Genomic DNA, 20,972 nt, shown 5'->3' with positions numbered 1-20,972 from the left:
CAATGCATTAGATTCAAAAAAAAAAAAAAAAAAAGTTTAAGGGCTTTTTGATGCAGATTTCTCAAGCAGTTTTATTTAGCAAAAATTAAAATCTGTTTTTCCATCTGGAACATACTCATTTTGCAGGCAAAAAATATTTGGTATACCATAGCTCTCACTAGAGGCTACACCTGTAAAATTTTAGTGTTTTTTTTCCCCTCCCTTAAAACACACAGAGGAAAATCACGTATTACAAGGGGAAGGAATAATTTATATTTGTAATCAAAAAAACAAATTGCAAATTTTAATTAAAAGGAAACAGTCAAATTGGGTCATTGAATGGGTATTTGGATGAAACAGGTCAGGAAGGGAGGCATGGGAGATGCATGGAGATGTTGTATTGACTTTTTAAAATTTACTTTCTCTACAGAGCTTATCAGATGGATGTGCCTTATGAGCCGACATCACTAAGGACCAGAATAAAAGTTGCCCTTGGAGCCCATGGAAACGAGTCATGTACAAAGCTGGTTTCAGTAAGTTCGCTTGTCTTTGTGGCCTGCCAAGAATTTCCTAGCAGGCAACTTTATCTGTTTTTTCTTTGGTTGCTACGCTATTTTTCACTTTATTCTAGAGGTTCCCTCGCTGGTTGGTTAAATAATTTTCCTGTCTGTATTGCTTTCCCGTACGTGTCTGTTTACTTGAGCCGGCGTGCCCTCTCGTTGGGTGCAGTGGCTTTGTTCTTCTGTTGTTGCTTAGCTCGTTTCTTATGGTGTATCAGCACTTCTTGTGCCAAAGGTTTGGGCTGTTGCAGAGCTATTCAAAGTGCTGTTTCTTTTAGCTCTTCAGCATATTGTAGTTTGGGATAATGTTAGTACCACTGATGAGAAAAACTACTACCCAAATATTTTGCATGGTATCTCTCTAAATCAGTGCTCAACTTAATCTGAAGAGTAGCTGCCAAACTTAATCTAATGAAGAGTAGCTGCCAAACAATGTATGAAATCTGCATTTCCAAGTGTACCTGGTTGGATCCAGTTGAAATTCCATGCGACTGGAGGCAGGAATCGGGATACGAAAAGAAATTAGAAAGGAGGGGGGAGAGCAACATTTCAGTGTGTTGCATTATTTGAAGGAAATAGGTTACTGTGGAGAAAAGACCTGTTCTGCTTCTCACTTAAAATACACATTTTCTGACTCATTAAAAAACCCTGAGTTGGTAAGTGCACATATTCACAACAAAATGTGATGACAAGCCCTTTTTTAGAGGGTTTGTATTGGAGATTCTGGTGTATACAGCAGACCTGAGACAGCTTGTTTTCTTCCTCGGAAAATGCACTAGTCAGAACTGTTTTCTGTCACTTGGCATAAATGGGATTTTTACGCTGAAGGTTTCCTCACCGTATAATGCAGGAGAGTTTTCCAACCGTGTGCTCGTGAGGCTGAGCGTAGCTCTAGTACGCAGGCTTACCGGGACTGCTCTGCTGTGGGGAGCCATCACAGGTCTGGCTGTGATACTCGCCTGACTGCCTTCTGCGTCCCTGATAACGCTGAAACTAAAGGCTGGATCAGGAGCGCTTCTAAAGAGGGAAGGAGGACAAAATACGCTGATACAGATGAATTTTAGATGTTGGGGGCGATATCTCTTGAGAAAACCAGAAGTCATAAACATTTATGGTGGTTCTTATATCTATAGGAAAACAATTGTGTCCACCATTTGAGATAAATGATTGTGAGTGGAGTTATCAGCAGTCCTTGCCCAAAACTAAATCAACGGTACTTGTTTTTGCATTTCTTCCTCAGCAAGTGCCTCGTGCTAAGTCACCCTAGAGCGTGCCATTACAGTTTCTTCTGTCTTCCCGTTGTGATAGCCTTGAGGAATGTCTTTCTTCCTACCATGAGGAAACTTGGGTTGATCAAAAATGTGAGTGTTTAATACTTAAAGTTCTACTCTTAAAGTAAATTTTGAACTGAATCTAATATTGTTCAGTTCTGTTTGGAGACTTGAAGGAGAGAAAACTGGAATAAAAACTTAGTAAGTTTTAGGCCTATTTCAGCAGGATTAAGAATTTTGTGTAGTCTATGGTTTGATAAATATGTGAGCCTTCATAACTATAATGCAAGGGACCCAAAGAATGGAATACAGGTAGTACAGTACTTAAGAAACTGAGATGTGAGCAAGCCAGTTTCTGGCTTCTGCCCTTTATAACAGCCTCTAAAGATTGTGGAGAAATAAAGGAAAATGTGGCTTTAAGATAAATCGGAATGCATTAAGGCTTTTAGACATTCAGAGAGTTTGAGAAATACAGTCTAGAGGGACTAAAAGCTACAAAAAATTCACCTGGTTGTAAGATTTCAGTTGCGACTACTGAATTTCCTGATCTTTTCTCTGTCTCAAGAATAATAGAGCACTGGGTTGTGCCAGCTAATGTAATTATAGGAAAACAGGATTTAAGGATTTACAATAATCTTACATTTTTAGACAAAACATTATTGCTCTAGAATGTTTCTTACAGAAGTAGAATAATCTCACTAACTTCAACAGTATATTGGCTGAGCTAGATTTTTTTTTTTAATTGTTTCTTTAGGCTATTAGAACAGTAGGGAAATCCCGTAGGCTTAGTTCTAATCACTATATGTTGTGCATGCTTAACGTTTGAGGGGCCCTTAGGATATGCAGAAATACAGATTAGAGTTAAATCTTAGCTGTAAATCACATCAAAGCAATGTTCTAGAAAGCAAGCAAGCACAGATAAAGCTAACGTGCCAGGAGGAATGTGCTGCAACAGTAGCAGACCTACAGAGAAGCAAAAGATGAATACACTGTTTGGAAAAAGGAGGTTGTGAATAGCTTGTAAATGTATTTGCTTTTTAATGTGAAAGATGAAATGGTTTGCCATATAAGGTTGTAGGCCTCTAGGGTACAATATATATAATTTGATACACACTATACAGACAGAACTGGAATTTTGGCTTCAGGTTATCTGATGTAAGGAACACATATTTTAGGGAGAACAAAGAAGTAGTGAAAGAGCCATAATGCACAGTGGCTGAAAGTATTCTTGCCTCTTGGAGTTATTTGGGAAGCTGCAAGCCAACTCCCAAGTTTGTAATGCCAGTCTTCCCTTCTCCTGGGTATTCACCCAGTTTGAGTAAAACCTGTAGGCAGAAGGGGAAAGGAATGGTGATGAAATGGAAATGGTTAAAATATCAAGAGAAAACACATGCTGAGGGGACCCTCCTCCCAGAGATCAAGAGGAAACTGATCCTGGCTGCATCCCGGGGTGAGCTCTGATTATCCTCTGTTACCACTGAGGTGATTGTTCCTATCTTTTCTAAATTGACGCTCTTTTACGCTGTGACTCTCTTCCCTCTCAGTCTTCCCTCATAGTGACTACTTTCTTTCTCTTTGACTGCTGGTTCCTTCCAATGTGCTGTTGATTATCTCAACTTCTAAACTGTAGGGAATATAAAATTCTGGTTCTTGGCACCCCACTTTTTCCAGGCTTCCCTTATGCCCCCTGATCAGCTAGGATACAGTCATTGTAAACTTACTTTCCAGTGGTCCGGCCCCCTAACAAGCCTCTGGAGTAGTTTGTGACTCCCTTTACAATGCTGCAGCAACTGAAACAAGGTGTAAAAAAAGGTACCCAAAGGAGAGAGGAAGCATTCTGGACATGTGTACTTCCTCACCAAAAAAGCAATATAATACTAGGTTTTAATTCTCTTGAATGGCCTTTCAACATCATGAGACCAGTCGGCTTTTCAAGTACTGCAGAGAGAAAAAATTCATATATTTCTTTAAAAATATTAGAGACTCACTGTCATAGTAGATATAATCAGGAAGATTTGCTTTAGCATGATGAGATAGAATAACTGACTTCTGTAGGTAAATCAGATGAGATAGTCTGGCTGCAACTGCTGTCATTCACCAGTGTTGCAGTAATCAACTGGAACCATTATTTCATTTAGTTAGCTCATGCATCTGGGTCTTGCTTAGCTTTTTAGGGTCTTGCTTTGCTTTTTACTTCTCTTTTCTTACTGCTACTCTAGAACCTCAAAATGTTTTTCCCTTTGTATCTCTGAAACGAGAATAAACGGAAAACTAGCATAGGGTAATTTAAACTTCTGTACAAAAATGTAAAAGAGCAATAAGTTGTAAATTCACTTCTTTTAGCTGAATGTTCCTTCTGAGCTGTATTTTTTCTTTTAGCTTTGACTGGTATAAATTAAATTTCTCATGACTACCTATTGCACTTTTGGTAGTTAGTAACACATGACAGCTGTGCAAAAGTGGTTTTATAGTTTGTGGTGCACTCTGTTAGTAGGAAGTTTATATGTGAAGCAACAAGGTAGGCCAGGTTCTTGATAGCATTGAGTTTTAGAGTTCTTGATGGTTTTAGAAGTCACTATTCCAAAAAAAAAAATCCTTTTTATATTGTTAAGAAGAAGTTTGCACAACCTAGGAGTTGCTTATAAATGCATTGATATATATTTTGGCTGATTGCTTTTCAGAATGAATGGTAAACCACGACTATTTTGGAAAAAATCTGCTAGAGAAATAACACCCCAAGATGCAATACTGTTGTGTGGCTTGTGATTTCAGCTCACTTCCACTGGCTGGGTAGGCTCTGCTGCAGCTCCTTCCTGGGCAGCAGTGTCGGCGCTGCTGCTGCTGGTGCAGCTACCCCTTGCTGTGGGATCAGTTTTCTGCCGTCTCCTGACTGACCTGTTTATGCCTCATCCCACAGACGCAACTTCTTCCACGTCAGACAAAAATCTCCAAGGAAAAAAGAGCATGGAGCAAGATAGGGCAGTCATGCACTGGGTCTGAAAAGAGCCAGTCTTGCAAAAGAGCTGGAAGCATTCTCATAATGCAGCACTGCAGCATGAACAGCAGTTTCGCGCTACCTATCTTCGACTCAGATAACGGGTGTTAATTCAACCACGTTAGCTGAACTGTTTCTGGGGATATGATGCTTTTAAATCATCTTTATCTCTTCTAGTGGTCCTGCTCCTTGCTTCTGATCTTGCAAGTCCATTTCAAGGATATTTTCTGCAGCTCTGTTTCCTGTTAGTCCCTCTCTTACCAAGTCTGATTCTTCACGTACAGAATTCCAGTCATTGTGACAAATCACTTCTTTCCCCTCTAGCCCTTCCCTTCCAACTTCTGCCGTTTGTCTGTTCAGTCCTCTTCCAGGTGGCTCTTTAGGGTATTTTGGTAAATGTTCTTTAATTGCTGAATCTCATATGACAAGTGGGGTTATTCGTGTCTAGTCATTTTCTCCAGTTCTAAAGAGCTTATCAGCCAGTGTCATTGCTTCAGGTATTGTGTGATTTCCTGTAGACCGCTAGCTGAATATCATTAGTAAACAGCAAATAGGTAAAGCAAGAGTAGAGGATAGCTACAGCACATAAGGGCACTGTATCAGGCACATGATTTGGAGAGTAATATGGAGAGAGGTGGGAGTAGCACTAGATTAGGCTGACCAGGATGCACTTTCCTAATGGTGGAGGTGCCACAGCTTTGGGATGAGGGTTGGTTAGCCAGGTACTGTTATGAAGCCTGGTGCTACCAACCGCCCCCACCCCCCAATTCTGTGAAGCGCTAAATCCCTGCAGTTGATTCAGGAGTTATAAAGCAGCCAGTGTTTCACCTCTGCTTTGGGAATGCTGACCGTTTGTATAACGTCGGAGGTGGACCTGTGGCTTCTATATTCAGATATCTGGTGTCAGTGATGGTTTCTGTCAGTGAGTTAGCTTTTGTAATCTTTCTTGTCATTTCTGTGTAGTAGGTAGCTGGTTGGGACAGTCTCCTCCTGATGCAGAGCTAGCTGACAGGGTGTTATCACAGATGAACCTTGATCCTCACATAGTCAGATGGTATCTGTATCATCTTGTGACTGGACAGCAGTCTGCAGTGAGTCTTCTGAACTCAGCAGAGGAGACCTGATCTTTGATTTCCTGTTCTCTCAGTCCATTCGTCCTAGAAAGACTGTGGTTTCTGCTGCAGCAGTTTGATTTCCTGTGCCACTGCCAGAAGTGACAGGTTGTAAGGACTAATCGATGCCCCTGATGCCCAGCTTCAGATTCATCCTTGCTATTTGCATGCAACATAAATATCTCAGCTAGGCCCTGTTTCCTTCCACTGCTGTGTGGCTTATTCATTAGCATGCTCAGGGTAAGGAAAGGCAATTGCAAATCAAACGAACACTTAAACTGATACTCTAAAGGGGCAGACGAGTTCAAACATTGTTCAGACAGCTGGCTTTGTGGCCTGACATGAAAGCTATTCCCAGAACTCGTTTGCAGCCCCTGCCACGGGGCACTGGGTGATGGTATCCATGTCACTGTTATTTATTGCCTGGGTGAAATTGTCTTTTGCGCCAACAGTTTCACTCCTTTCCAACCTCATCGTCTAGCACAGTTTAGAGCTGTTTGAAGGCTGCTGGAAATAATAGTCTCTGGAACAATCTGCCGCAGCAGGGTCCTTCAGCCTTTTGTAGCAGAACCTCTAAACTTATATGATCTTCTGAGAGGTCTGTTGTAGCTCAGATTTACGTTCGCTGTACAGGAATGCATGGCTTTCTTTGGAAAAAGGAAAAAAGTTTCTTTGGAAAAAGGGAAAACAATCAAACTAAAACCATTTCCTGGCTGTGACAGGAGTTTGACCTTTGATTTGTGGACTCTTTAGTTTGATTGTCCTTTCCTTGCAGCATGGCCTTTTTCTTCAGGATGCAAAAGGTATGTGAGAAGGTATTTTTACCCAGTTAGACTGGGACTGACTGTTTCTGATGTAATGTTCTCCACCCCTTGAAGAAAATTCCTGGACCCAGTTTGGATAGTTCTTTGTCTCCTTTTTGCCTCCATAGCAGCAGAGGGCACAGAAGAGCTGGCACTGTTTGTTCATGGTGACATCAGCTTCAGGTTTTGAAACTTCCTGATCCTATTCAGAAAGTCTCTGCTGGCTACAGTGAGCTATGTAGGTCCACAATGTCCTGCTAGACAGGGGTCTACTAAAGAAACAAAGGTCATCCTACATCGGTTGCATCTTATGCATTCAGAGGACCCAATTCCACCCCAGTCAGTGAGTCTGACAGACAGCAGTTGTCAGCAAAGGACAACGTGACGAACCTGCAAGGAAGTCTGCAGCTGCCTTACCCCTTCTGTTCAGGGCCATATTTTGGGGTTCTGCTTGGGAGGTGAAGGTGGAAGTAATGAAACTCGAATGACAGAAGCTGCTGCAAAGCTGCGTCAGCTTTGCTGCCTCTGGCATTGTTTGACTATTTCCTTAAAATGAGATGCTTTTTTCAAAGCTCAGAGCATTAATCACCCTAGAAGAGAGAGATCGGTCAAATCTGATTCTCAGATCATCCCCTTCCTCCTTGTGTGGAGTGTAAAAGAGTTAGTCTAAACTGAGTTCTTGGTCCAAGCAGGACATCATTCCCATTTTACAGGTGTCCGAGTCTCATGATACGTGTTCTGCTTACAGTTGGGAACCTTTGTGAGCTGGCGGGGTATCTTTTACAGACTGAACATGAGAAGTGGTGAAGAACGTTAGTTCTAATATCCATGTAGTTTTGCATTAACTATTGCTCTGGAAACACCTCAGATTGCTGTCTACCTGCCTGTTTAGTATTTTCCAAATTCCATAGGTCTTAAAAACTATTGGCTCTCTTTGCTTGCTATGTTTTCTTGTTCCTCCAGTCTGCTTTTGGATCCGTCTTTCTTGATGTTTCTATGCATATTGTGGCCTAATCCAGAGGCGCCCCCCCCCCCCCCCCCCAAAACTCCAGAAAGACTACTGGTGGCTTAGAGGGCTTTGGAGCTGGCCTCTAGGATAGTCTAGGTCTCAAGGCTATTCCCAATTAGGGCTGAGTGGGTGAAAGAGAGCCTCTTTTTAGCCAAGTACAGGAGGTAAGGCATGTTTTTCATTTTATTTATCATGCAAAGGAAGGAACAAAAACAAGCCTTGGAACGTTCATGGCTGTAAGAGAAACTTTGCTCCATGAGCAAAGGAATGAATGAAGCCTGCTTTCCAGTGGATTTATCTCATCTGTGCCATTCCCCATCCGTGATCTCTGTGACAGGCTTACAGGCAGGAAGCAGCACTGAGGTGACCGTTGTGGCTCTATGCGTGTACATTCACAATCTACTGTTGCCAAGTGGAGTTTTTGCCTCTGTGAGGGGAGCCAATGGATGGGTGAAGGCAGCCAGCAGAAGTGGGATGGGGAGAAGGAGACAGCTGCAGTCTCCTTGGCAATATGGAAGTGGAGTTGCTAAGTGGCAGGAGCCGGCAGGTGTCTTACTCTGAAGTGGGAGTTGGGCAACGAGGGTTGAGGGGGCAGAGGTGGGAGTTGAGTAAGGAAGAGGTTGGGAGAAATGAGGATGCTGTGCTGTAGGGTGGCTGGGGCTGAAGGGGACTGGGGAGGAGAGAGGGGATAGGGAGCTGGAAACGCTAGCTCCAAAAGCGTTTGGGGATTACCAGGAAATGTCTCCTCCACCTCTACAGAACTTGATGCTGGGGCTATGTCTTGCAGGTGGAGATTTGTACATAGGGCTGCTGTAGCCTTAACCCCGCTCCGTAACGCAGAGGGTTATGTAGCACCCCTTGCCCTGTACACAGGCGTGACTCGTGCACTCACTGCTGTGGGTGTCAGAGAAATGGCCATCTTTGTTCACACAGGGCCATGTGATCTTGCTGTCACTGCCCTGATGTTTGTCATCTTTGACTGGGCCATCTCCATCTGAAAGCATCCAGAATTGATGTGTTTCTTCTGGGGCATTGTGCAGTTTGGTTTGGAAGTCAATGCAAAATGAAATACTGTATTTTGATCCTCTTGGTGAATCAACAGTTGGAGTGTTTTTTGGGTTTTGTTTTCCAGAAAGAACCTTTTCCCTCATGGAAAATTTCCATTTTTTCAGAAACAGAATTCTCTTTCAGCAAAACTCACCTATGGAAAATTCCCAACCAACTCCATTTCTAAAGCTTGATGCCAAAAAACATCTAGCAGGCTGTAGCAGAGGGTGACTCAGTGTGTAATGTATCGTTTAATTCTAACTAGGGCAACATATCCACCTGAATCTGAGAACATGGGCACCTGCCTGTGCTTCCCTAACTCCACAGGCAATCCACGAAAAGCACACATGCAGAAAAGAGAAAACCTATTGTGATCATTTTTCAATTTTGAAAGCTAAGTTCTATTGTGAGAGAGAGGCTGGCAAAATGTCATCAGATGGCCCCAAATCTGCTTCCTCTCGGTGACTTCCAGATCCAAAGTACTCGCTTTAAAAATAAAAACGTGCGTTTTTTTTTTTTAACAATACCAGCAACCAATCTGCGAGACAAAAGAGTTCATTCCTCCTCTTATAAAAATTCTGTTGTGGAGAAAGTTATCTCACCTTTTTAGAGGAACATCAGACTTGCATGTTGAAGTTGATTCTACTGATGTGCAAGAAATAATCCTTCTCCCTCAGCTCTGCTGCTCCTGAGCTGCTACTCAGAGGGGGGCCCACCGGTGGAAGAAGTGCTGTTATCTTCAGCAGAAAAAGCGTTTGGGATTCAAACCTGTCTCAAAAGGTAACTTAAGGGAAAAGTAGAAAACAATGGAAAATTAAGTCATCTGGCGTGATGTGCAAACCCGAAATGCTCCTTGTTTATCCTGTAGCTTTGCACTGAGTGTACTGTTACCTAGTTGCAAGTGCTGAATATTTAGTCTTATCAAAGTGATAAATTTTAATTAAATTTACTGTTTAAAAATCAGTTATTCATTAAAGGGACTCAATTATCCAGAAAGACAGGCTGATCTCAGATATAAAATCCTCTGACTGAAGAAGGTTGTTAAGGATATGGATTAGAAAGATGTCATTTCACATAAATTTACAAAAAAGTGGAGATTTTCTTGGCCAGTTAGTTACATAGATATATATTGATCCTGATTTGGTTAGTTCATCTGAAAGTTTCAAAATGACACTGTTCACTGTGTCAGGTATCAACAAATTGTGTTTTGTGTGTGTGTCCTGTTACTCCATGGGCTCTGGATGTCACTGCTGTTGGGTCTTAAAACCAAGGCTGAGCCACAGACCCCCAGGTAGCTTAAGCCTCTCCTTTGATCAGGTGGGAACACTTGTGGGTTTTTGGTTTGCAGTTGACCTCTTTCAGGGCCTTTTAATGGTGGAAGTGAACAGAGAAGAAAGCTTTACAAAACTCGAGCCGTTTTTATCTACGACAAAGAATATGCACTGCTCAGCAAACAATAAAACACATATTCGTTTCCATGCTCATATGTTTTGTTTTGCACTGCTAAAGTATTCTCTGCAATGAGGTTTGAATCTTTCTGTGCCCAGCAGCCCTCTGCCAGCAGATGTCTTCTTTTCTGAAAGTCTCTCTTTTCTCCTAGCATCTTTTATGCTTGTCTGGTGTTAGTCTAAAATATTTATGGCTGTAAAAATATGCTCTTTGTTCCTCTCATCTGCTCAGGGTTCCTCTGTCTCTGAATTTCATCTCTTCTTTGATCTTTTAACATCTAGCACTAGTTTGACCTTGTTTTCTTCTGTCAATATTATCCCATCCTCAGAGAGAGAAAGAGAAAATTAATATAAAAAGAAAACTGACTTTATCAGGAACATAGTCTTTTGTTCTCCAGAATTACTTTGGGCTTTGCCTCTAATGGTCTTTGCTCAATCTACGCATGAATAAGCAAGGTAAAGACACCGCTCTTTACCTAACGTAAGGAACATGAGGCAATAGGCAGTGAAAGATGGTCAAAAGATATGGAAGCAAACACTTAGATTTCAGACATATAAATTAGATTCCAGTGGCTGCCCTACTTACTGGAGTCAGTGAAGCTGTAACATCTTACACTGCTGGTGGAAAATTTAATCTGTGGCACAAAGTCTGAGTGTGCTTTGGTCAGAGTAAAGGATTGGTTTGAAAGTTACGGCCTATTTTTGTGTTTTTGTCGAGGCAGTGTAATCTCTTACTATCTAGGAAAGTGTGATCAAAGAAACTGTCTTTTGGGGTTGCAAGTATCTGTGCAGAGCAAGTGAAGAAGTGATATTTAAAGGTCATAGCGCTCTGAGAGAGGTATTGAAAGGGCAAAAGAAACCAATAGAGGACTCAGTTCTTGTTTCATTTCATCAGGTGCTGTATGAAAGTGATAGAGTAGTTGAACAAAGCAAACTACAATAATGACTGGAAATTGAAAGCAAAATGGGAAATGAATGAGTCATTCACTTTTGTTAAAGCAGAGAGGAATAGATTTCTGCCTCAGTTAATTTCTCTATGGGCTATAGAGGCAGCCTTTAACAAAAGGAGAAAAATCCCAATTCCTTTTCATTCCTTCTAATTCCTTTTAAAATCCCTTTAGACTATGGAAGTTATCAATAGTAGTATTACCCAAAGAATCGTTATCAGTCAGGAGACTCAAGTTTAATCCTTCTTTGTAATTGAAGTGTTGGACTTGGTTGTTAATAAACACATCTGCATTCATGAATGTATCTCAGGTATCCAGAGTTAAACAGGCATTAGCAAAACCATGCAGCACCTGTCACTCAGGGCATGTCCCCAAGTATATGCAATGCTGTGAGGCGACACCCAGACAGACTCCCTCCGAGTTATGTCACGAATCTGATTGCTTAATGCAGCTCTCCAGCTCCGTCTCCCAGCTAGTGTGGTCAGGGCTAGCTCATGCATTGCTCTGCTGTGAAGACTCTCTCGTAAGGCCTTAAAATAACATAGACAGGAAGCAAAGGTTTACTTGGAGTAATTATCCTCATATAACAAATAATGTATTGATTTGGAACTGTATTTTACTGGATTCGGTGTTCCCCAGTGAAAGGTTGTTTTCAGAAGGAATGCTTATTGGGGGAAGACCTTGCCACTGCATTTTGCAAGAGATTCCTGCTGTTTTGTGCAGGTTTATACCTGAGTCCCCGTATTATGGTAAGTGGTCTCTTTGCTCTTCAGAAGCTTTGCCGAATGGTTCTTAGGCAAGTTCTATCGCTACTTGTTACTCTGGTAGCAAATCAGACTGCATGTGCTGGATGCCTAAGGTGCCCAGCTCTCAAACAGGTGATGCCCCTCAAAACAGTCCTCCTTAACAACGTTGGTTGATGCCGTCAGGAAAGCTGACTCATAACTGAGATTGTCCGTATAGTCTGTTACTATCCATCTGTTGGTATGAAGACAAACATCTTGTGAGAAATGGAAATCTGATAATGTGCACTGTGTGTGTGTGTGTGTGTGTGTGGAGGGGGAGGGATAGACTAATGCTGATATCATTAGTGCTTGGTCACCTAGGTGATGGATGTTGCTGCTATAGTAACCTGAAGGCTACATTACTCATCAAATATAAATTTTAACAAACAGGAATGCTTTAAGGTGCTTTATATCTTCTATATTGCTGTAACTGTCTGTCACCCTTTAAAAATATTTACAGGAGTTGTAAAACAATAGTCCAAGTAAAGTTTTTATTCGCCCCCCCCCATTTATTTATTTATTTATTTATTTATTAAGTATGTCCTGGGAAAGACCTGACTGTCATGCCCAAGCATTGAATTTAGGATATTTTTGAGGAGTTCTTTGAAGAAAGATAATGCTATTGCTTATTGTTGGCCTTCTGAACCCTTGCCTTGTAGGATGTGCCCTTTACTAGGGAAGCTGCTGCTCTGGCTAGTATCCAGAGGAGTTTGAGCCAACTCAGTACATCTGTAGGCATCCACACTTGTGCCATCCTCATACCTGCAGCCATGCTGCTGTGCAGGGGTTGTGTCTGCAATATGGATATTTGCAGGGGAGAGGGGGAGAAGGAAGAGAATGATCCAGGCTGGCACTGTGGAGAGTGGAGCCTTTCTGTGACTGGTTTGTGGTGGATTGTGGGACACTCTTAACTTCTCATTTGTGACCCAGAAATGAAGTGATGAAGGCAGTTTCTTCTAGTCAGTGCACAAGGTGCTTCCAACTCCTTACCACCATAGCGCCGTATGTTCAGTCAGGGATGCAACTTTGTGTGCTACTGGGCAAGAGGCTTTCTTGGATTCGGACACCAGCGTGTTTTGGTGTACCTCACTTTGAGACCTAAGAGAGATGATTCAGAAGTCACGAGTGTACACAGAGTAGCAAATCAGCTCCTAAGAGGACTGATATATCTTGTTAAGTCTTATGTATACAAATCAGCTTTATGTGTCTTAGTTTTCAGGAGTAATACTATATATGCCCTCCATTAGCTGCAGTGCCTCGTATTTTTCATTTGTCCACCGTAGATAATAGGTAATTCTTAAGTTCCTATATGGAGGGACGTTGTCTGTGCAAGAGAGATTTCTAGGTGCCTCTTGACAAAGCAGGATGGGGTAAGGAGAATATGTTCTGATGACTTGTGGTGGGACAAACTGGTGTATCCCACTCAGACTGACCTGGCTGACTGACCAGACTTTCTTCTCTGTGGAGAGTTTTACAGAAGATGAATAAGAATCTGGAAGAACCCTGTTAAAATCAAAACCACAGATGGTTAAAAACTAGACTGCCAACTTGCCATCCCACTTATCTGCAGCCCTCTAGACTTACTGTGAAAGGACAGGGTTGGGCCAGTATATGCAAGAAGGACTTCACCAACATAAAAGACAGTATCTTAGCACTAATGCCCCCTCCACCCCTGTATCTCTGAAGGATATCTTTGAATCGGTCAAGCCAGGTGACCCTTAAGGCTTGGGGAGTATTTGCAGCATCTAGAGTAGGCACCAGGAGGAGTGAGAAGCAGCTCCAGGATGAACCAGGGCTCTCACTATCTACTTCTGACTTGGTGACCCTGACTGGCCCTTGGCAGGTGCTGTTTTTTCCATTAACTAGCTAAGTTTGGTACCTTAAATACTACCTCCCTTCCCCTTCCTAACCTGGTGACTGTGACCCTAAGGCTGAATCTTGCTATCCAAACTGATAAAATAGATTTTCATATAAAACAAATCCCCATATAAATGAGGTGCCATAGAACAGGACGGCCCATCCATCAGAAGCAAATCTGTGGAAAGGGTAACTGCCCAGAGTTAACCTGTAGTCATGCTTCAAATGACAAAGAGAGGTCTGATGTCCTGTCCTGCAATTAATGAAGTTTCATCTGCTCCTGGCACAGCCAACTGCGTGGCTGTTAGTGCAGCTGTGTTAGATGCTTTGAAAAAGCCCGAGGAGAATATATGTTTGTGGCAGTCTAGTTGTAATCATAACCCTGAAAATACTTCCTCTGGACATTAATCAAACCCTTTAAATGCTCGACTGACCAGTTCCATCTGAACATAAGGAAAAACTACTTTACTGTGAGGCTAACAGAGCACTGGAACAGGTTGCCCAGAGAGGTTGTGGAGTCTCCATCCTTGGAGATACTCAAAAGCTGCCTGGACAGGGTGCTGGGCAGCCTGCTCTAGGTGACCTGTTTGGGGGGGGGGGGGGGAGGAGGGGACTAGATGATCTCCAGAGGTTCCTTCCAACCTCAACCGTTCTGTGATTCTGTGAGCTGTGTCCATATAATCTGCTAGCAGCTGGTTTCTCAGATTTAGGATTAAAGCATAATACAACTCTCTGGGGATAGGGGAACCTGGCGCGCTGGAATTCAGTAGGCCTTGAAGTTAGAAACGCAGGGAAATGTGGGCTGCCAGTGGAGGACCCTCTCTACATAAGTCTGGATACACTGCATCCATGCCGCAAAGAGAGCGGATAGAGAAACACATTGCAGCCTAGTTTGGGCATCTACTTGTATTCATTTGGGTGGTCTTGCTCCTGGGCAAAAAGGTGTGAAGGTGCATGGGGGGGAGGGGACAAGAAGAGAGTGTGTAAGGAGCTTCCTCTAGATGCCTCACTGTTGGTCCTGTGTAATTAGCTGGTGTAAAGCTAATATAATTATGTTTTTCTTTAGTTATCCATTGGCACTCTTGGTTCCTCGTTGTGGTGGTGTTCCACTTGACCCAATGAGGCGGTCTCCTCTAATCAATGAGCAACTGTACTGTATGTCATATGAGATTAGGTCAGCTTTAGAAAACAACAGCAAACAGGGAAGTGTGTGTGTTTGTGTTTGAGAAAAGTTTCATAGCAGCTTGTTCTTCTGAATGTTTCACCATTAAATGTTATTTCTTCTTCAGCCCCTTAGGAGGGAGACCGCTGCCCTGGTAGAAATAATATGCTTCCGGCAGGCAAGCTAGGTAAAGATGAGAGTCCTGGAAAAGCATCTTCCGTGACTGAATGCTGCAAGGGGCCCAGCTCTCCATCCCTGATCTGTAAGATTGCCAGGCCAAGACGCAGCTGCCATGTTCGTGAAACTGCGGAGCCCTGCCATGCGAGTGTACAAGGCACTGTAAATAGAAGTGAGTTGCTACAACCGTCTTTTTTTCCCAGAGGAAATCCACCCACCTTTCCTTAATCCCTTGGAAGATAAACCCAACTTCCGTACTGTCCGCTGAATTTCAGATTCTACCTCTCATCTTAAAGCTGGCTAGGATAGTGACTGATAAAATATGGGAAGAGGGAGAAACTAGCATGGGTGCAGTTTCTGTAAGTTGCTTATACTTCTGTGGAACTGAAGCAAAGGAAAGCTGAAGGTTCCTAGACCGGTGTTTGCCCTCAGTTTCTTTAAGGCTTGAACAAAAGTGTTTCAGCTGGTGAGTGCAAGGGAAAGCAGGCAGATCATTCCCATAAATTAAGACTAAAAATAAATCTTGGAACCTTTTCTCCTCTCAGGAATTTTCCTCTCTCAAGGTTGGGAAGCAGATAGCTCGCAAAGCAGTTGTATTTGTTCACCAGAAAAGCTGATTGGTGAGTGAGACAGACGCATTGGTAGGAGTAATTGTAGGTGAAGGTGGAAGTAATTAAGCCATGCTCAGTGCTGTGCAAAGGTAGCTGACCTCAGAGTAAAAGTGGCTTCTGAGTTAGAGAAATTGGCCATCCCAGATCTAGGTGTCCATGCTCAGCCTTTGAAGGAGATTATTTTGGGTGAAGGTCCTCTTAGGTCTTGTCTCTGTTCCCTTCCCCTTGAGGCCTTCTGAACAAGAGTGTGGCAATTGCTAGATGTGGATGAATTTGCTTGCTTTAGCTTTTATTTCATTTGAGCTGCCAAGCAGAGGATACTTGCGTAGCAAAGGCTAGATTGATTTCTGCCAATTACTGACTCCCAGCTTGCTTGAATTTGTATAATGTGTGCTGACGCTATAAATAAAAGCAGCTCTGTCTCCTGCACTGAAAGCTCTTTGTCAGCCACAAAATACTGAGATTTTGTTACGTTACCGGTATTTATAGGAGGCCGTGTGTTGCTAGGAGGACACGCTCAGGGACTGCTGGTTCTTCCTAGTTGATCCAATTTGCAGAAGGTTTGGGTACAACAAACAAGGCGAAGGCAATTTCCCAAGTGTCTGAACAAAAAGGTGGTTCACTGAGTCATTTCCCCAAAAGGAGGGCAAATCTGAGGATTTCCAAGCAGTTGTTTGGCTTGGTTTCTTAGTGAGACCTTTTTGTCCACGTTTCTAAAAGGCTGGTCATGGTTTTATTGTTCTTGTCTTTTTCGTCTTTTCTGTGTGCGTTTTCAGTACTGGGTTCAAAGGCAAGAAACCAAAAGAAGGATCAAATCTAAGGAACCAGTGTGAGGAGGAGGGCACCTGCTATAAATTTTGCAAATTTTTTGAGCAATGATTTGACATCAGGCAAAAATTTCAATAGAGACCAAAGAGATGAAAGGGAAGAGGGGAGATACAGGCTCTGTCTTGCTCAGTCCTGCAGCTTATTAGCACTGAGGTCTCCATCTCCTAAGCATTGCTAATAGTAATGTGGTGTCTTACGATACTTCATTCCTGCTGGGTTCAGGGTAATGGTAATTCTGTAGGCATGTAACACAAAACCTGGAGATGTTTATCAAGATTCTCTATTTAAAGAGACAGAACAGACTCATTTCTGAGAATGTGGCTGTCACAAAGCATCACGGCACTTTTTTCTGAACTTTGAAAACCAATTCTTCAACAGCCAGGCTCCTAGAGAGATGTCACCTCTTCTTCTCTCCCTCACTACCTAAAATCTGCTGGAGAACTGGTGCTGATACTGTTTCATGCTTCTTTCCCTTCGTTGTGTTCTGCTCTTGGCAGAAACCATTTTAGGCTGAGTGAGGTCACTCGCTCACAGCAAGCTCTGTAGTGGGAACTCTTTTGCCTCATTGGTTGCTGGCTTGAAAGAAGAGGAAGATCAGGACATAAGAAAGAGAAAAGAGGAATCACTAGGTTGGATCGGACCACCGTGTGTTCAGCCTTGTCTGACGCTTACTGAAGCTGAACTTGCTGCTCTGCTTGGGTTTAATGCATCTAATTGGCTAGGAGGGTAGGGAAAGTTTCTTCTGGCTGTACCAAGTGATCAACTCCTGTTGCAAAGGTAGAGACTCCCCTGCTGCTGCCTTAGCTAGCTGTGGGTTTGCAGATAAGAGAACAGCCCCCAGCTTGTGATTTGCTGGCAAACGTGCCTGAGACTGGGGCAGTGATTGGTACTGAGGCTGGTGGGTGGGGGGCCCCTGCTCACAGTATGTTACTTGCTTCATTCATGGGCACGAGCTGGTGAAAACTGGGGCTGCTGATGCAAGCTTATACAGTCCTCTTGAAACTCCCTGGCCTTTCTGTGGCCAACTAAAAAGTGCATTGCACGGAGAATTGCAAGTGCAGACACTTCTGCTTGGAGCCGGGCATCTGACACCATAGAAATTGGAGTCGATGATGCTTTACTCCCCACATCTAAGACTGATGTTGTGCTACATCTGCACTAAATAACTTCATATGATGACTCTGTTCAAACACTGCTTTAGCAGAGCTCATTACCAGGGCAAAACCTGCCTGCACCTGTCAGAAGACAGATTTTGCCAGGCCTAATCATTTCCTGATATTGGTCCTTATTGAGTTGAGGTATCGGCCAGCCTCCCAAGATCCCTTCCCACTCTGTTAGTTTGCAGGTCCTTGGCAGGGAGGAGGGGGCTTTACTTGGACTTGTTGCTTGCAGAGAATATGTATGCCTTGGGGCTTGGGGCTTTCCACCTCATTTAGCCTCTTTCAACATCAGACAAGCACGGCGTTACCAGGTTTGTGCGGGTAAAGCAAAAAGTCCCGTTCTTGAATACAGATACGAGAGACAAAGTGCCAGAAGGGAAAAGGAAAGTGCAAGCTCAGTTTACATCTTCTCTTGTACTTGAGAATTGCTCTTTGGGAGCTGGGAGAGAGGGCAGCGTTTTCTTGGAGCTGAGCTGAACTCTTGTGTGGGGGCTGAGACCCCTGCCTGCTTTCTCCCACAGCACTGCTTGCAGCAGCAACCCTCTGAGCTAGTCCCATGCCTTTCATCTTCTTCAACCTGCATCTCCCCCACATTCCCCTTCTCCTGCTTGTGTTCGTAATATGCATCTTAATATTTGCATTCAGATAAAAAGGTTTAAAAAAAAAAAAGGAGGGGGGGGGCCTCTCGCTTCCTGGGCCACCTCTGTTTTTGTGCTTCTATCCTGTTCTTTCATTAGCGCTTCTGCGCTAACTTGAACGTTCTCCCTGCTGGTCACTGCCTTTCTAGAAGTGACGCAAAATAGTCTGTGCAGGGGTTTTCAAAATATTTTGATTTGTGGCCTCCCTAACATGTTTTGAGCTAAACTGTAGAAATTCTATAGGAAAATGTGCTCTGAATCATAAAGAGTATTAACCGTACAGCAGTTCTGTTAATTTTACTGTCTCTGAGCTGCTCCCTGTTTTTCCTATGTCATAAAAATACAGATTGGGTATTTAGAGTGCTGTCTCCAAGGTACCTTTTTCCTTCCCTTTCTCACCATCCTGCCCCAATTTTTGCATGTTAGAGGAGTTTTGGTGCCACGTTAGGCAACCAAATGTAAAGAAGCATCCTGGCCCTGGCTTCTGACAGTCCCGCCACCACAAAGGTTCATTGCACTGAGAGGTTCAGGTCAAATCTATCATACATCTGGTCTGCGCAGAGCAGTCACGGCAGCGTCTGGTTGCTCCTACAAAACGTTACCGTTTGGACTGAGTTTCGCAGCGGGAGGCCAAGCCTGACCTGTCAGCGGCACGCGGGCAGTTCCTCCGCTCCACAGCGACAGCATTGGCTGGGCACCTCTGTGCCAGTTTTGCCTCTGCAGTCGATTATAAGAATGATACCTGTAGGTTTTGTCAGTATTGTGATCTGGGTACTCTGGTGTCTTTGTATGGCCTTGAAATGTGTGCACTTTTTTTCCTTTAATTTTTTTTTAGTTGAAAATACTGCCTATAGGAGGGTAAGAGTTAGCTTTTGATAGACTAGAGTTTTTAAAAGAGAGATCTGGAGCTTGCTAGCTTCCAGGAGTGAGGCTAAGCCAGGATAATTGTTAATATTAGGAGAAAATTACTTACCTGTTATTTTTGAAGTACATAATGGTAATAGACTTCCGTTCACCCTCCGAGGTGGCCCAGTGCTTCCTGCTGCTACCTAACCATCAATTTGATTTGAACAAGAAGAGAGAAGGAGCAAAAGACTCCATCCGTGTTAGATCTAGCAAGGATCGAGGTGCTTCCCCGGCCAGCTGGAGCACGCGTGGCCAGGAGCGGCAGCAAACGCAGCTCGGTGCAGGCAGACGTGGCTACGTCCCGGCGAACCTGCTGAGCTGTTCTCTGCCCTTGGCTACAGGTAATTGCTTTGCCTCATGCAATTATATGGGGTAATTAGTAATGGATTACACAAAGCAGAGCAAAACTATCAGTGCAGCCTCCTCATTTGTGGTCTGTCCCTTTAGGAGTGATTGATAATGTGTTTTTATTTTTTTATTATTATTCTTTTAACCCAACCTGTCTCTGTGTTTTCTACGCAGCTAATCTGTAACCTGTATGGTATAGGAAAGGAAAATAAAGGTATACTTTAAAGCGTTATTGAGTTCTGCTCGTTTTTGCAGCGCAATAGCTAGTACCAGCCACTGTTAGAACTGCAGTGGGAAAACAGAACGATTTAAGGGCCCTAAAACTCACATCATCTTCCAGCCTGATATAGTGATGGGCTATTAATATACCAGGATGAACTCTGAAATAGATGCAGCTCAGTAAAAGACAAATTCTAGTTGGCCCAGCATATATTAAGGCAGTTTTTGGGGGCTGTTTCTTTAATCGTTTGAATTTTTCTTTTTTGGTCTACATCAAGTGGTACATTTTTGAAAGGTGAAAAGTGGTAACGTAGTGGGCAGTTTCTCTAATAAAGGTTGATAAAATTCCTACTGGTCCATTCCTTCAGAAGTGCTGTCATGCTGCTGTGCTTAATGAAAGATCAGTCAAGTAAATTGTTCCTGGGATTCAACTTAATTACATGCAACAGAGAGGAACTTTGTTATCGAGGTCTAATAAAATACCAGGTGGTTTTAATAATGTCAGTAAGGTGGCAGTTTTAAACTGAAACCTGCTTGCTTAATAATAGAAAAGATAGTAGATTTGAGAAAGGTCTTTTATACGCAGCATGTCACTTTTCCACTCCAAGGAAAGAGACATATTTTTAAGCTGGGTTAGTGAGAAACTATAAATTTGTGTGAGTGTTTATCCTCTAAGCCTCAAACTAAAGGGCTTATAGCTGGAGGACGTTTCTTATTGAAAAATTATTTTAGCCTGAAACTTGGCATGTGATGATGAGGGTGATTTTTCTTAATACTTTTAAAGGAAACCTTTCATCCAGATATATAATTGAAATCAGGAGATGTCTCAGAATGACGTGGCTGTGACTGATACTACATCCTTAAGCTTTAAATAAGGAACGGAGCTTAAAGTTTTATATTTTAACATGACCCATTTTATAATCTTCTGGATGCCTTCTTATAAATTAAAAAAATATATACATTTAGGGGTTTTTTTTGATAAACCTGCCACTCTGTCTGAGAATAGCCTGCCTCTCCCACCAATACTGCGCATTTTTTTGTGGTGCAGTAAAAATGATACAAATGTTCCAGCAGTATTCACAGACACTGCATACTGGTAGATTATTGTGT

The 20,972-nt window shown here is 42.8% G+C and overlaps 1 long non-coding RNA gene across 3 annotated transcripts; it reads left to right on the top strand.

The window, feature by feature from the left end:
- Nucleotides 1-435: 435 nt before the first annotated feature.
- On the top strand, nt 436-20,234 carry LOC138068189 (uncharacterized). 3 transcript variants are annotated; one of them, XR_011142862.1, is made up of 5 exons: nt 436-512; nt 1,780-1,900; nt 9,454-9,556; nt 15,103-15,324; nt 19,414-19,874. It is a non-coding gene; the product is annotated as an uncharacterized lncRNA (long non-coding RNA). The 3 variants fall into 3 exon arrangements; XR_011142861.1 differs by lacking the exon at nt 436-512 and having other exon boundaries at nt 1,696-1,900; XR_011142863.1 differs by lacking the exon at nt 9,454-9,556 and having other exon boundaries at nt 15,103-20,234.
- Nucleotides 20,235-20,972: the final 738 nt, after the last annotated feature.

The sequence above is a fragment of the Struthio camelus genome, chromosome 9, assembly GCF_040807025.1.
Source record: "Struthio camelus isolate bStrCam1 chromosome 9, bStrCam1.hap1, whole genome shotgun sequence".
Classification (NCBI taxonomy): domain Eukaryota; kingdom Metazoa; phylum Chordata; class Aves; order Struthioniformes; family Struthionidae; genus Struthio; species Struthio camelus.
Note: the sequence above shows the minus strand (reverse complement) of the source record. Positions and strands in the feature narration are given on the sequence as shown.